Here is a 15,413-nt window from a genome sequence, read left to right as displayed (position 1 = left end):
CGGGGTGGGTCAGTGGTGGGCCTGCATCACCCGGCTGTTGAGGTTTGTGCAAATGACGTCAGGCTGTTTGCTAAGCATGGTCCTGCCGTGGCTTTTGTTGTGTTTCCAGTCACTGGGGGGGAGGGGCGGGGGCAGCGTTCAGTGGGACAGTGCTTGTGACCTTGCGAAGGGGTGGTGGCAGCGTCCATGCAGACAGTCACAGCACAGAGACATCCGGCCTCTCGGGTAGAGGGGCGTCTGTGGGGCTCTTGCCGGCTGGTCTGTCCTCCTGGGCTGTGGCGCTTGGTGTTTTTGGTTACCAGCGCTGGCCGGGCGGGTGCTTTCTGTCCGTAGCTTCTCGGTGTTTGCAGTGACCACACAGACTTCGATGGGGGAAGGGGACAGAGGTTGCCGTGCTAATGGTTTGTGTAGCCAGGTAAGAGCTTCCTGCCTTTTATTCGTAAAACAGCCTGCAGAGGAAACACAGCCAGGCGTGCCTCCCAAGGCTGACGTGCCCCGTGTCCCGTGGTATCCTGTCAGGGACTCTGCCCGGTGTTCCCGGGCTGGGGGGGGGGGCGGTACATGACTGAACCTGGCAGTTGATCTTTTTCAGCCATTGCTGCCCCCCAGAGGGAAGGCTGCTCTGGCTCCTTTCTCTGGCTCGTGGGCAGGGGTGGGGCAAGACAGCTTCTACTCTCCCTGCCAGGCTGCTCTGTTCCAGCCTGACCCCTCCTGGTCCCCTCTCTGCAGAGGGCAGCTCCCCCTCAGCCTTGTGAGATTCCACTCTCTTGAAATGACTGTTGAACTCCTAGTCATTCTTCAAAGCCTAACTCCTCTTCCAGAAAACCTTCCTTGATTGACTTCTCTCCCCACCCCCAAGTCATCTCTGCCCACTTGGGTTTCTGTTGGCCCTTGTGAACAATATGACATCCTGCCTTCGTGGAAAGGGATGAGGTGGGGAGAAGACAGATGACAATCAAGTATCCAAATCAGTGTGCCTTGTGCATTGAGATGTGGTGGTGGGAGGCTGAACAGCCAGGAAGGTCCACTGAGGTGGCCCAGGCAGAGTGGCTTTTAACTTAGCTGGAGATGGAGGTGATGTGGTGGAAGCCAGTGGAGCAGTGGGGTCGGCCTTTCGGGGAGGGAGCTGGCTGTGAACTTCTGAAGGAGGCGACCTGGTTGCCTGGCTTGATGGTGAGTCTCTGGGACTGGGTGACTGTGGACAGGGCCCGGTGTGCCAGGCCCCCCCAGCCCTTCCTGGTGTTTCTCTAGGATGCTGGTGCTCTGTCCCCAGGATCCCACCCAGCCCTGCGTGGGGCTCCCGGCAGCCAGGGTGCCCGTCTGTCAGAAAGATGTCTGCAGGTGTGCCTCAGGGTCCTAGCCTGAGCTCTGCCTGCTTTGGCCAGTTTCGCACCAGTTAGGAGAGCAATCGAGGCCTTTGTCCCGGGTTCCCCTTTCAGCTCTGACCCGATGCTCTTTGTGTCGAGGCAAGGACAATGTGCCCCATCTGAGCCCCAGTGGGAAGTCCAGGGTTTGGTGGTACTGTGTAGCACCCCACCTACAAAATGGGGTTAAAGATATTACATACTTGTTGGGGGGAACACACTTCTTACGAAGCTTACGGGTGATGACACCGGGAAAGTACTCAGCAGCGGGCCTGGCCCTGAGTAAGGGCTCAGGAAGGATTTGCTGCTCCTGTCCTCCCTCAGGGATCTGGTCTCATGATGACCTGCCTGACCATACTTACCAGATTGAGCGTTACGGGGGGCTGCGGATGATCTCTCAGACTCCCAGCTCTGACATTTATGCGTTCATTTGGCTTGCAGGCTGCGTCCCGTAGAAACCAGGCCTTTCAGGGTGCCAGGTGTTCAGGGATACGCATGACTGAGTGCCTGCCCCACGTGTGAGCTGACTGCTGGGCAGGGTCTGAGCCTCACCCTGTCTCCCCTCTGCCCCAGCCCTGTGCTGCATGCTCTCCTTTGTAGCTAGACCCTGTTGGCTTGCTCAGAAAATGGCTGCCATTCTCCAGCACCTGCTCAAAGGATGAGGTTGCAGGTTTGAGAGCTGAGGGCCTTTGGCCCAGGGGTTGGTTTCGATGGCTAGGTCTCAGAGTCCTCTGGGAACTGGTTCACAGTGTGGATTTCAGGCCTCGTCCCAGGTATTTGCTTGGTCTGGCATTGGGATTGGCCTGTGTGTGTTCACAAGCCTTGTATGTGGGTTGCTTTCGTGTAGCTGCTGGTCCACAGACTGGCGTTGGGAGACCATGGATCCACATCGAACAGAGAGGAACCCGAGACCCGGGGCGGGAAGTGGGGACTTGGCCAAGGCTCCAGGCAGAGCTGAAACCTCAATCTAAGACTTGAGGACTCCAGATCCAGTGCTCCTCACTGTCCAGCATAGCCTTTGAGGTGGTTCCTCTACCTTCGCTCCTGTCAGACTTGGGACCGTGGCCCAGCCGAGTGATCTGTTCCCCAGGTCAGAGAGCAGGGTGAGCTGCGGCTGGTGTTGGCAGCTGTGGGGTGGGCACGGGCAATGAGACTGTTTGCACAGCTTCCCCTGGACTGGCCTCCCTCCTCCTCTGGTGGGGTGTGTTTGTGCCCAGCGAAGGGTGTGTGAGGGGTGTGTAAGGGTGTGTAGGGGTGGCTCCCGGCACGGAGGCAGCTGAGAATGCACTTCTGTGGGGCAGGGGCAGGGGCATGGCAGCAAATGGAGGACAGATGGAGTCTTAGGTCTCACCTCCCTTATCATCCATTGACTCATTCTGTAACCTCAAGACAGTTTCCCAGGCTTCAATTCCTTATCTTCGAAGGGGCTCAATCATCCATGGCCTGCCCACTGCCTAGGTTGCTTGGAGGATACAGTAGAGTGAGGCCTGCAGAGGCTTCCTGGAAGGGAGAAAATCATGTCTGAGATGTAACACAAGGGGAAACTCCCCTGCAGCGCTGGGGGCAGACAGAACTAATCAATCACCACTCTCTGTCCTCTGAATCTGGACAGATTCCTTTGCCAAAACGGGGCTTTAGGCAGTCTTCCCGATCAATTGGAGCTGGCACTTGAGACATTTTCTAAGAGATCTAGAAGGGGATGCTGAGTCTGCAGCTGGGCCTACCTTGTGTTGAAGGCTTCGGCTAATGATACCCTACTTTTCTTCCTGTCCTAGGATGGGAGCCAGGAAGTATCAGGGCCCTGGGTCGCTGTGGCTTTCTGGTCTGCATCTGTCTTCGGACCCCTTTCTTCCCTTCCCCCTTTCTCCTCCCCTGTACCTCTCTCCACAGTTGGCACTGAAGGGAGTTGTGGTGCTAGGTGCAGTGGATGGTCTATAAGGAAAGTAAGTCAAGTGAGACAGAAATCAGTTAATAAATGGAGGCCTCCTTTCTTTCTCTCCCTGGCCTTCCCTTAGTGGTCTTCCAACACAACCAAGCTGCCTGAGGCCAACATTGCCCCCTAGTGGTCAGCAGTGAGAGGGCACTGACTGCACCACGGCTCTCCACCACTCCCTTTCTTCCCTGACAAGCCGTGACCCCCACCACTTCACCTCCATCTTCGATGTTGGCTTCCTTTTTGACTCCTTCTACACTTCTCCTAACTCTGACAGGTATCATAGAAAAGACAGCAGAGCATAGGTGATGAAGGCCACAAAGGGGCACTAGACCGGGAGCCAGAGGGGCCGACTATCGCCTCATTCCCACTGCTAGCTTACTGTGTGACCACGGCAAATGGGCTTAGTTTCTGCCCCTCTGTGGGCTTAGTTTCCCCATCTGCGCTATAAAAAAGTTTGCTTTTGTTCATTGTTTCCCAAAAGGGGTGTCAAAAGCTTTTTAGGCAGGACAGTTTTTCACTGCACAGGACTGCCCGTGCATTCAGGACATGTGGCATCCCAGGGCCCCCAATCATCGTGCCGACCTGGAACTCCCAAATGCCCCCTGCTTGGCCTCCATAGACCAGGGGGTCTTGAGATCATGTCTGAGGTGGATGCTGGATGCATTGAATTCACCCAGGGGCCCTGGGAATCGTCCTCCCAGAGGCCAGACTGGAGAGTCACAGGGGGATGGTGGCTTCAGTGCTGGGATCTGCATTCAGCCACTTACAGGCCCTACGTCATCCAACAAGTTTGAACAAGACTGTGTGGTTCTTAGGTGAGGATGGAAGTAACCTTTTCCCTTGGGCAGCAGATGTGGGGTGAGGCGCTCTGGGCTGCCTGTGCTTTGCATGCACGTGAGTGCACACGCCCTCGTGCCCCTGCCTCGTTCCTGCCCCTGACTCCGAACCCACCTACTGCCCAGCCCCTCTACGCCAGCAACAGCGGTTTCCGGCGTGCTGCCCTGTTGAGTTGGCCAAGAGGGAGGCTCTTCACCCCGTGTGCAGGTGTAGGACCTAAGGCTCAGAAAGGTGATGGGATTCGTCCTAATGAAGCAGCCAGGTCAGGGCTAGGACTCGGTCCGAGTTCATTTTTCTTGTCATTATCGCCAAGGCAGTTTGTGGTTTGTTTTCGTCTCCTAGTTATCGAGCATTTAGCATGTGCCCAGGGCTCTAGAGTGATTTTCCCAGTCATCTCTCACACACACACACACACACACACACACACACACACACTGCCCGCTTTACAGATGTGGAGGTCCCAAAATGCATGCCAAGGCCGCCCAAGTGGGCATAGCCAGGATCCAAGGCCACTTCCTCTTTTTCTAGAGCCTCCCCCCATGCCCTCCATACTCCTCCTATCCCCTTCCCAAAGCCCCCCAGCCCCAGGCCATTGCCGGGCCACGCTCAGTAGTAAGGGCTGGCCTGAGTCGTGCTGACAGCCAGGAGTGGGAGGGGGCGTGCTGGGCTCTGTGCCCAGGAATGTGTTGGGAAATTCCACCGCCGTCCCACGCTACCCTCCCACGCTGGGAGGGAAGAGTTAAGAGGCTGCCTCGTCCCTCATGGATCACGGAGGCCTCTTCACTCCTTTTACAGCCTGGGTCTCCTCAGGAAACTGCCTGTGGGCCCCCCTCCCCCTCCATCCTCAATTTTTGCCTTCTTTGGTCCTCTCTCCCCGTGAGGCTGCACCGCCCCACCCCCTGCCAGAGCTCTAGCTTCCCAACAGGGGAACACTTGGAAGTAGGAATTGAAAACTCGCTTCTGAAAACACACAGCGTCTAGCTGCTCATATGCACGGACCAGCATCCACGGGCTCTCGGCACGTAGGGAGACAGCCCCTGGACAGAGAGAGGTGAGGAGGCCCGTGTTCCTGGCAAGAAGACTTTCGCCTCTCTCTTATCCCAGCCTACAAGTTGGCGGGAGGCGAAGACTCCACCTGGACCTCCAGTCGCCAGAAAGAACCCTGATGGCAGCGGGAAGAGGCTCAGAGCAGGGCTGCGGGCTCTCTGGGGCGAGAGGTTTTTCAAGGCCGTCTCATCGAGTCCACCCGCCAGCTGGTGTTTGCGTCTCCTGCCATCCCACCAAGCAGGCTGTGTTTGCATACCCCTCGTCACAGAGCCCTCACTACCTCCGAGGCTGCCTGGGACCATCTTGGGGCAGCTCTGGCTGTCCCGGGGCTTCCTTAGGATAAAGGAGCTACAGTCGCAGCTCCCAGACTGGGCCCTGGCTCAGCTTCGTGGGACCTCGTGGAGTGAAGCTCACCCCTCCCGCTGCAAGTCACAGCCCTTCATACCCCCTGCCTCCCAGACTCCCCTTCCTCCCAGGCTCCCCCACCAGCACATTGAGGCCAGACATCCTGAATCTGTAACTGTGTGGCTGCGGCTGGCTAATCTCAGACAAAACTTGGCATTTGTGGCCTCAGTTTTCTTGTTTGAAAAAAGGGAAGTATGACTGTGTGATCCCAGAACCTCCCCTCCCCCATTTTCTAGGATTCCATGGAAAGCGATTATCCAGAAGGTTCTAGAAACATCACATAGGGGAGATGGCCTGTGCCCAGTGTCTGTGTTTGACAGTGAATCTACTCACAGGCCAGTCTTTTGGGGACCAGTCCCAACAAGACCTAGTGTTAGAATGTCACAGATTGAAGGGCCTTCATAGGCCCCTCCTCAGAAGGGTCTTCCCTAGATTTCTGTTGGCTGCTAGATAGTTTCGGGTTCCTTCTCACAACACGGAAGGCCCATCATGATCTGATCATAGCCAGGATCCGAATCTGAGGACTCTGCCGTGAGAGAGTGCTGAGTGTTGAGTCCCGTCTCAGCTACCTCTCGGCTGCACACCACAGACAGATCAGGAAGCCTCTCTGACCTCAGTGGTCGAGTCTCCCCAACGTTTAGATGGGGGTCAGGGTTGCTCAGATTCCATGGGATGAATGCAAGTACCAGGTGCATCTTAAGTGCCCAGAAACCGGAAAGCCAACAGGTGTTCCTGGGAGAGGGGCGGCCTCTTCTGCCCTCAAGGTTCAATTTTGGTACCCCCTTTCCCCAGAGTGTCTCAGGATCACCTCAGGCACCAAACAACACTCACGCCTTCAGGTTTTATTGAGCATCTGCTGTATACCGGAGGCTGAGGGTACAGTGATGCATTCACGAGCTCTCTCAAGGCCCAAAAATGAGGAAACAAATGAGGAGACAGCATGGGGGCAAGCGAGCGGTCAGGGCATGCACTGAGCCCCCCTTTGTTGCTGTGTCCTGGTTCATTGGTGCTCTCTGATGTTTGATAAAGTGTAGCTAGCCCACTCCCAGGCCCTCTGCGTTCGAGCTGTCCCATTTCTGTTGGCGTTTACTAACACCCTCTGGCTGGCAGCAAAGGAGTGACTGTTTTCCTGTCCCCAAGCTGAGAGGAGATCTGGGTGAAGGGCCTTGTGTCCTGGTGGGGTGGAGGGAAGGAACCTACAGTGAGTGGCCTGCCTGGGCCTGCAGGTGGAAAGCCTGGGCCTGCTGCAGAGCTCAGGGGTGGGCGGGAGTTGGGGAGCAGAACCATGTGAGGTTGGAACTTTGGCAGCCCACATACCCAGGAGGGTGAAGCCCCGAGCACAGATTCTAATACGGGGATGAGCTCTGTGTGGAGAGCAGCCTGAGCCAAGTGTGGCCCGAGGCCTGGCCCCAGGCCTACGGGGTTCACATTCTCATCCTGGCCTGTCAACAGTTCTCAGTATGACCCAGGTTCGCTCGCCTGACCTTGAATTGGGTGCAAGATTTCAAGTCAAACATTACCCAGTGTTTGGTGGGCAGAGTCCAGGACTGGGAGGAGGATATGAGGGTCCCGGTCTGGCTCTCTACCATCTTGCCACTGCAGCTGATAGGACCCTTCTCCCTCATCTGTACATGAGAGGCTTAAACCAGGGGTCACTAAGCACCTTTCTGCTCTGACAGCTTGTAATTCTGGTTTATTCTAGTTTTGCAGGACGTTGGCAGAGGAGAGGTTTTTGGGGAGGAGAGTGTATACAGTATGAAGCATAATGAATCTCAAAAACTTATTGATAGTTCTGAACATTTGGATGTATTAATAGAAGTCTGGGGTCTAGAACTAGGGAGGAGATGGTTTTGTCACCACAGCAGGCAAACAGATAGGCTCTCAGAGAAAGAGGAACAAAAAGCAAGATGACTTTAACCATGTGTTCTTCCAAATGGCAGGGCCTGTAGCAGTGTGCCACCCAGAGGAAGCAGGATTCCAGGGAGGGCATGAGATTTACCTGTAAATATTTGGCGTTGGAGAGGGTGGTGCTGGTGAGCGGAGGTCATAAGGAGAGGTTCCAGCTCAGGCTAGGGAGGAGCTTCCCAAAGGTCCGGAACTGCCCCCAGATGGAATGAGCTGGCCTGTCTTGGATGGTAGGGTGTTTCCTGTCATGGGAGATACGAGAGAGCAGGTGGACAGTCACCTGGCAGGCTGGCTGTCCTTTGTCCTTTGGAGAACTGGACTGGATGATTCCTGCTGGTTCTGGATGGTTGCCCTTCTGTGAGCTGGGTTCAGGTCCTAGCCGGCCGACTCCTGGAGCATGACCCTGGGATAGTCACTCAACCTCGCCTGCCTCAGTTTACTCATGTGACAGGAGAGAGAATACCTGTGTGCCCCTCGGGCTTGTTGTCCAGATCAGTTGCGGTGATGGCTGTGGAGTGTCCTGTGTGGGGCCACCACAGATGTGAGCAAGAGATGAGTATCATTTCTTCCCCTCTGCATTGTCTGCTTGCCACCGTGCTGGCAGTTGGGTGGGGGGCTGGGAGGGAGGAACCCCTCTCTCTCAGCTCAGGCTGACTGATCTATATAGCTAGCTTTTTGCCTTTAGGAATCTAGTCTTTGGGGGCGACAGAGTGAAGAGTAAATGCTGAAACAAGATAGTAAAAGCTGGTGTGAGTGTTCACACCAGCACGAGCTGAGACAGACAGCACCAATCAATCATCGCATTCGTCCTACTGATTTTGGATATGACCTCATAATCCTTACAGACATGATGACGGCTGGTACTAACTGTTAGGATCTGGCCTATGAGAAGCTCTATTTGCTACCTCTAAATAAAGGAAAATAATCATTAATGCCATTTTTGGTCAGCGCCAAGCAGGTGACTCAGTAAATGCATTAAGGGGAGTGTATGTGCTGGCAGGGAGTAGGGATTGGGACAGCTGTGAGCTAAATTAAATTAGGCTGGGATGGCTTCTTGGTGGAGGTGGTAGTGGGCTAAGTCCAGGAGCGGTGAGAGTAAGAGAAGAAGAGAGAAGCAGCAGGGGCGTTCCAGGCCATTGGCCCTGTGTCAGCAGAAACCCTAGTAGTGGTGGTGGGCTGGGAGTCTGGTCACTGATCTGCCACCCTTTCACTTTGTGGCCCTAGGTAAGGCTCATTCCCTTTGTGTAAGGTATGGAGCGTGTGTTCATCTCATATCCTTCAAGCTGTTAAGAAGCTCTAAAAAACATTCCTGCATCCCTCACACACACGCACGCACACACACACGCACGCACACACACACAGACACCCTTCTCCCCAAGCAGTGGGTTCCTAATGAATGCCTTGTTGGTGGCAGCATATTAAAGTGTGATCCAAATGACTCAGAAATCTGGGGGCTGGAAACAGTAAGTACACCAGGATAGCTACTGCGGAAAGAAGCAGGATGTGGGCTGAGTGGGGCTTGGGCTCGACAGATCCCTGGATTTCCAGAGGCTGGAGCATTTTCCCTGAGGTCAGCAGCAGGTTTGGGTCCGGAGCAGCTGAGCTGGGTATCTGGGCCTCGGCATCATTTCAAGGCGCCCTTTCATTCTCGGCCAAGAGGGAGGGGAGGCTGGGTATGGGCAGGGGGGCTGACAGGTTCTCATCTATTTATAGCTGGGATTTAGGGTCACGCGGTCCTGGGTGCTGGGATGGCCTGATGCCTGGCTTTGCCAGCCAGTCACAGGGCGGCTGGCCCCAGGGTCCTGCACATTAGCAGGTGTCCTAATGTGAACCCACAAGGCTGGCCTGGGCTCTGGCCAGATGCTCCACATTCCCTCCTGACTCCCAGCAGGCCTCTGAGGGGCTGCCAAATGCCGGCTGGGATCGAGGTGGGGAGCAGGGCGGAACAGAAGGAAAGAAAGGGCTTGTGTGAAGGCAGCTGGTGGGGCCGTCCCAGCTGACGGTTCCGAACTTGCAGGGTTGAGAGAAAGTCAGGGTGCTAAGGGCAAAGGTCCCAGAATGGGTACTAGGACTCATGGGTCCCGGTATGAGTGTCACACTGGAATGAGAGACAAAGAGAGAGACCATTGGCCTACTCAGGCCTTCCTCATCCTTTGGACACATCTTTTCCCCTCCTACAATGCTCAGCACCTCAGAGGCTAGTTAGTTAATTTCCACTGAGACGCACAGCCACCAACAGGATTGGGGAACTTGTCTTGACCAATCAGCACATCTGCACCCTTTTTGCTCTGTTGGAAACTCAGTTAAGGCCGTGCAGAGTTTTTCATAAAGAGAGCAGCATGTCAGGGTAAGGAGGGTCAGGGACCTTAATAAGGACTGCATAGCCTGGAAGAAAGAAAACATGGGCTGGAGTCATGACCTAGGGGAACTCATCCAACCTTTTTGGGTCATAAGCTCCTCATCTATGAAAATGGGCAGAACTCGCCAGGATGCTCTAAGGACCAGATAAGAGAGTGTGCGGATCTGCTCCGTAACATGATACAAACAGGAGGATGGTAGCAGTCATGTTCCCACCTTCCGCCCATGCACCCCTGTGCACATGTGCCCTCAGGTACTGGCTTACCTGGGCAGGGTGGGTGTGAGAGACTCCCTGACCTCCCTGCCTGAGGCCGGCTGCACTGCCCCCCTGCTTTTGGGTACCCCAAACTCAGCATGTCCAAAGTGGACCTCCTTTTACCTTTCACTCCGTACCCCCAGCCCTGAACCAGGGAGCGTGCCTCGATTTTCCCTTCTTCCTTACTCCCCCAGCCCAGCTCTCACTGAGTCTGTTCACCAGAACTTAGATCACAATAGGTCAAATCCATTTGCTCCTCTTAATTTTACTTCCTTCTGCCCAGAGGCCACTATGTCACGTTGGCCTATGGGACAGCCACTCATTGGGCCTCCTGCTGCCATTTTGTCCCTATCTCCACATGGCAGCCAGAACACAAATCCATTTTGTCACTGTCCTGCAGAAACCCCCCTCCGTGGAGCCCCATGATCTCAGGGCAAAGGACAACCTTGACACAGTGGTTAGAAGTCTGGTCAAGGTCTGGCCCCGAGTACTTCCCTCGCATCCCTCCTGGTCTCCCCGGACCCGCACTCCAGCCGGCGGAGCCTCTCTCAGTTCCCTCTCTTTGTGTTCTGATCGCCTGGGCCTAGCTCTGGGCGCTCCCCCATCTCACTAGATGGCGGGGACCCCATCTTTCTATCGCCACTGTATTCCCAGGTGCATGATGCAGGTTAGCATTGAAATAACTGTTCAGGAAAAAGGAAGGTGTTTATATTATATACTCTCTGGGCAACGGGGAGTTCTCCATACTGATATCCAGGGTCCGGAGGTCTGGAAAGAAGCCTCACCCAGAGCAGCAGGAAGCCCGGGTCCCGAACAGGCCTGTTCCTCTGAGGCCTCAGTCTCCCATCTGTACAACAAAGGATTAGACCAGATTCCCTCATCTAAGGGCCTTTTTAGTTCTAATGGTAGGACAGAAGAAAGGCTGAGGCTGCTGTCATGGACGTTGCAGCGAGACAGACCCGGGTTCAAATCTTGACTTTTATCATTTGTTGGCCCGGTGATCTTAGGCCTCATTGAACCTTGGTTTCTTCGTCTGTGAAGGGGATGGAGGTAAACATTTCTGCTGTCTCGAATGTCAGTGCCTGACACTTAGTGCACACATAGTAAGTGGGGGCCCCTTCCTTTTTAGTTTACAATCTGACAGTGAAACGTGGCAGTTCAAATCACTCATTAAGAAAAATTCTTTTTCCCTCCTTATCTTGTAGTGTTGAGTATTTGTAGAGAGGCTGCTGGTCTCCTGGTCTTGCCCTCTGCTCTGCCTCTCCTGAGATCCCGGTCCCCCTGCTCTGTACGCAGGGCAGAGAATTGTTGGTTTCCTGGTAGTGCCACGTGACCGGTCCAGGTATGTCTCTGGAGGTTAGAGGTGTGACTCTCGGCAGCGGGGTCCCCCCACCCCAGGCGGGCACTAAATGAGGGCCGGAGAACAGAACTGTCCGCTAACCTCTCTCCACATCTACGAGGTCGGCTGCCCACGGGTCTGGGCCAGGCTTGGCCCAGAGTGAAGGTAAGCCGAGGGAGGGCTGAGCCTGACCGCCATTCCTTTTTTTTTTTTTTTTTTTTAAGATTTTATTTATTTTTTAGAGAACACGAGCAGGGGTGAGGGGCAGAGGGAGAGGGAGAAGTAGACTCCCCGCTGACAAGGGAGCCCGGCTTGGGGCTTGATCCTAGGACTTCGGGATCATGACCTGAGACGGAGGCAGACGCATAACCGAGTGAGCCACCCAGGTGCCCCTGTGACACCCGTTCTAAATGGGAAGATGCCCGAGGCGCAGGAGCCAAGAGCCAGACAGAGGCAGGTATCCGTGCAGATGCTTTCCAGACACCCCATCACAGGGGTGGCCTTGTGTTCGACCACAGCTGCTTGCCTGTGCGGACTGCAGAAACGGGATGTGGAGGCAGTCGGGGAAGGTCTTAGATAGTAGAAAAGGTGAAGGACAATTCAGAGGGTTGGAATGGGGACCATCCAACGGCCGTGAATATCTGCAAAATGAATAAAGGCACGAGTGAACAAATGAATGAATGAGAGTATAATCTCCCTGCCTTTAGAAGCAGAAACCTCTGCCAGGCCTCAGAAGCACAGCCTTAACCCCCTTGGCTCAAGCCTTATCAATTTTATTAGGTGGCTAGAGTAGAGAAAAAATCAGAAGGAAGCCATAAGGTTAAGCTCAGTGATTCTCAGACTTTCCACATCGTGTTTCCAGCATGCATGTTGGAGAGCCCAGGCTTGCTCCCCATGTATGCCCAGGTTACCAGCTATGGCGTGGCTAGGAGAAGCTGCAGAGGCCATACGCTTGCCAGATTTGTTTCTTACCCATACTGAGTATTTAACTATCAGGATTGTTCTGGTTATAGGAGACAGAGTGCTGACTCAGAGTCACTTCCTAGTAGAGGAATTTATTTGGTCACATAAGTGAAAATGTGGGGTTCAGGTTCAGTTGGATCTAGGAGCTCCAACTCTCTCTCTCTCTCTCTCTTTTTTTTTAAGATTTTATTTATTTGACAGAGACAGCCAGCGAGAGATGGAACACAAGCAGGGGGAGTGGGAGAGGAAGAAGCAGGCTTCCAGCAGAGGAGCCTGATCTGGGGCTCGATCCCAGGGATCCGGGATCACGCCCTGAGCCTAAGGCAGACGCTTAACGACTGAGCCACCCAGGCGCCCCAAGGAGCTCCATCTCTCAACTCTACTTTCCTTTGTGGGGGAGGGGGTACCACTTCCCTTTCATACGGGTTCTTCCCAGCCAATGGGAAGAATGGCTCCAAGGCTTCAGCTTAGCAACCACAATAGGAGAAGAGCATTTCTTTTCCAGTAGCATCAGGGCAGCTTATTGTGGGACTGACTCTGGTTGTCTGGATTGGGGGGCGCATGTTCAGCTCTGAGCCGATTATGATGGCTGGGAAACGGGGGCCTCGGATTGCCCAGGACTAGGGCATGGTGCTTGTGGAGCAAGAGCGTGTATGTGGGTTCAGCATTACTGACCTATGAGACCTAGAATGGGAAGGTCTTGTTCTCCAGAGAGATGGTAGAGGGATGAAAACTCCTTGTGCCCACTGAACAGCTCCTCTTTACATTAAAAACCAAATCGTCCTCCAAATTGGGATTTTTAAATGTGGTAATAACTAATTATCTACCACACCTTTCACCTGTGCCCTTTGCCACACAGAGACCTGCCGATGTGGAATGCTAAGAGCATCTGCTTCCCCCACGAGCCAACATGACTGCCGGTCACACAGGCGAGGCTTTGGGGTCAATTCTATGCAAGACGTCTGTGTTGAGCAGTCTCTTGGGTGTGGGGAAAGATGGGTGCTGCTGTGACCCCATTCTACCCACAGGGACGCTATGATCTATGACAAGGATCTGCAGGGAGGTTAACGTGTAGTCGTGTGATGGTGGTGGGCACCCCTGTCTCCCAGGAGTAAATTGGTTTGGAAATAGCACAAGTTTGGATAGAGGATTCTCTCTGTACAATGGAAGGGTTGGGTTTGATTATCCATCATCTGTGATCAATTGGTAGTGACTGTCAAGAGTGCTGTTTTGGAGAGTCCGGAGCTGTGCTCTGGCTCAGCAGGAAGGAAGCCTGGGATTGATTAGCAGTGTCTGCCACGGGCAGAGGCAGTGAAGTGGTGCTGTCCGTCATAGGAGCCATGGCTGTACTCTTTATTTTTATTTTTTAGCTTTCTCATTGTAGATGTGAATCAACAGAACAGATGAGGGCAACATCAGGCCACATCCTGAGAAACAAATGTAAATGTGGGCTTGCCTGGGAGTTAACTTGAGAATTCAGAGACCCGTACCGTTGGCTGTGTGTCGTCGTGGAAGTCATTTTCCCTGTTGATGTTCACTCCTTCTCATCTGCAAATGGGACAGATGATCCAGTCCTGTGAACCAAGCCGGATTGTTACGAGGATCAGATGAAGTGAGACATGTGAAATCATTCCGTCTTACTTAGAATTATAACAGCAAGTGTTAAGTGACACTTTCTGTTCCAGGCACTGTTCTAAAGTGCTTTACTTATCCACATTTCATCCCCAAAACAACCCGATGAAGTGGTTGCTATTGTTAATCCTCATTTTAAAGAAGATGCCACTAGGCTCGGACATTAAGTCACGTATCCACACAGCAGGCTTCGAACCCAGGCAGCCTGGATCTGGCGGCACTGTGCTGCATCCCTTCGTTGTGGTGCTTCTCACTGTAAACTGTGTAAACGTGATGCACCTGAAAGGGAGAGAAAGAAGCAGCCCCTCTAATTCCTTTCTTGCTCGGGAAATGTCCCACTAGTCCACTCCCTCGTTAACATCCACGGAGGTGAAATCGGTCTGCTCTGGTCTGTGTATCGACCTTTGAGGGCTCGATGACACTTCTCCAAGACCTCGCAGGCAGTCAGGAAGGGAAAGCAGTGCAAACCTAGGGGTCAGCCCCTGATTCCCAGTCAAACCGCTTGGGTTTACCTCCTGGTTCTAGCACTCCCTAGCTGGGTGACCTCGGGCAAGTTACCTATTTGCTTTGAGCCTTGGTTTTCTCATCTGTAAATGGAGATGATCATATCTGCCATGTGGGATAATTGTGGGGAGTAAATAGGATAACATCAGAGAGGTACCTGGGTAATACATTAAATACTCAGTATGGGTCATGGGGGTGGGGGTAGGAGTGTGGGTGCAGAGGTTAAAGGGACCTGAAATGGTAGGCCTGGGCTGCCCTTCCCAGGACTGGGCCAAGGACCGGGGGTTTTCTGCAGCATCATTTAGGATGCTGCCCTGGAGAGCTCTGAGCAGATTTCCCCCCTCCTAGATGGAAGCTAGCACCCTCCACCCCCAGCCCCCAGATACGGGGCTCGCTAACCTTCTGGAGTGTGCCTCTGCTCTCACAGGCTCTCCCACTGCAGACAGCTGCCGCACCCCTGGTCCATGCTGCCGCAGCCCCAAACCAGCCAAATCCAGAGTGAGCTAGTCTGCAGCCTGCACTTCCTGGGGACCTTTGAGGCTTAAACAATTACAATAAAAGGAGCACCGTCAGAAGCGATTCTGATAGTAGGGTGAGGCGTCTGAGAGTGTGTGCAAGTGCCCTTGTGCTTGGGCTAGATGAAATAAGCAAAGAAGTAATTGACAAGCTCATTGATGACTTGCTTTCCCGTCATTCAGTCTGAGTACGTACGTCCCCTTTGTTGGCAGTGGGGCTTAGTAACCCCATTGTGAAATGGGACCTGGCAATCTAGGGGGAATGTGTGAAATATCTAGATTCCTAGGCTGGGGGAGGATTCCAGACAGTGGACAGTAGTGGCTGCTTCATCACTTGGGGGCTTGTTTCAAA

General features: G+C 53.9%; 1 protein-coding gene across 5 annotated transcripts in view; it reads left to right on the top strand.

Annotated features, from left to right (window-relative positions):
- The window catches only part of PPARGC1B (PPARG coactivator 1 beta), a 106,776-nt gene that overhangs the window by 34,404 nt on the left and 56,959 nt on the right, over positions 1 to 15,413 (top strand). The window lies entirely within an intron of this gene.

The sequence above is a fragment of the Ursus americanus genome, chromosome 15 (assembly GCF_024610735.1).
Source record: "Ursus americanus isolate L20-20 chromosome 15, mUrsAme1.1.p, whole genome shotgun sequence".
In the NCBI taxonomy this organism is placed as follows: domain Eukaryota; kingdom Metazoa; phylum Chordata; class Mammalia; order Carnivora; family Ursidae; genus Ursus; species Ursus americanus.
The sequence above is the reverse complement of the archived record's forward strand: the minus strand, read 5'-3'. Positions and strand labels throughout refer to the sequence as shown.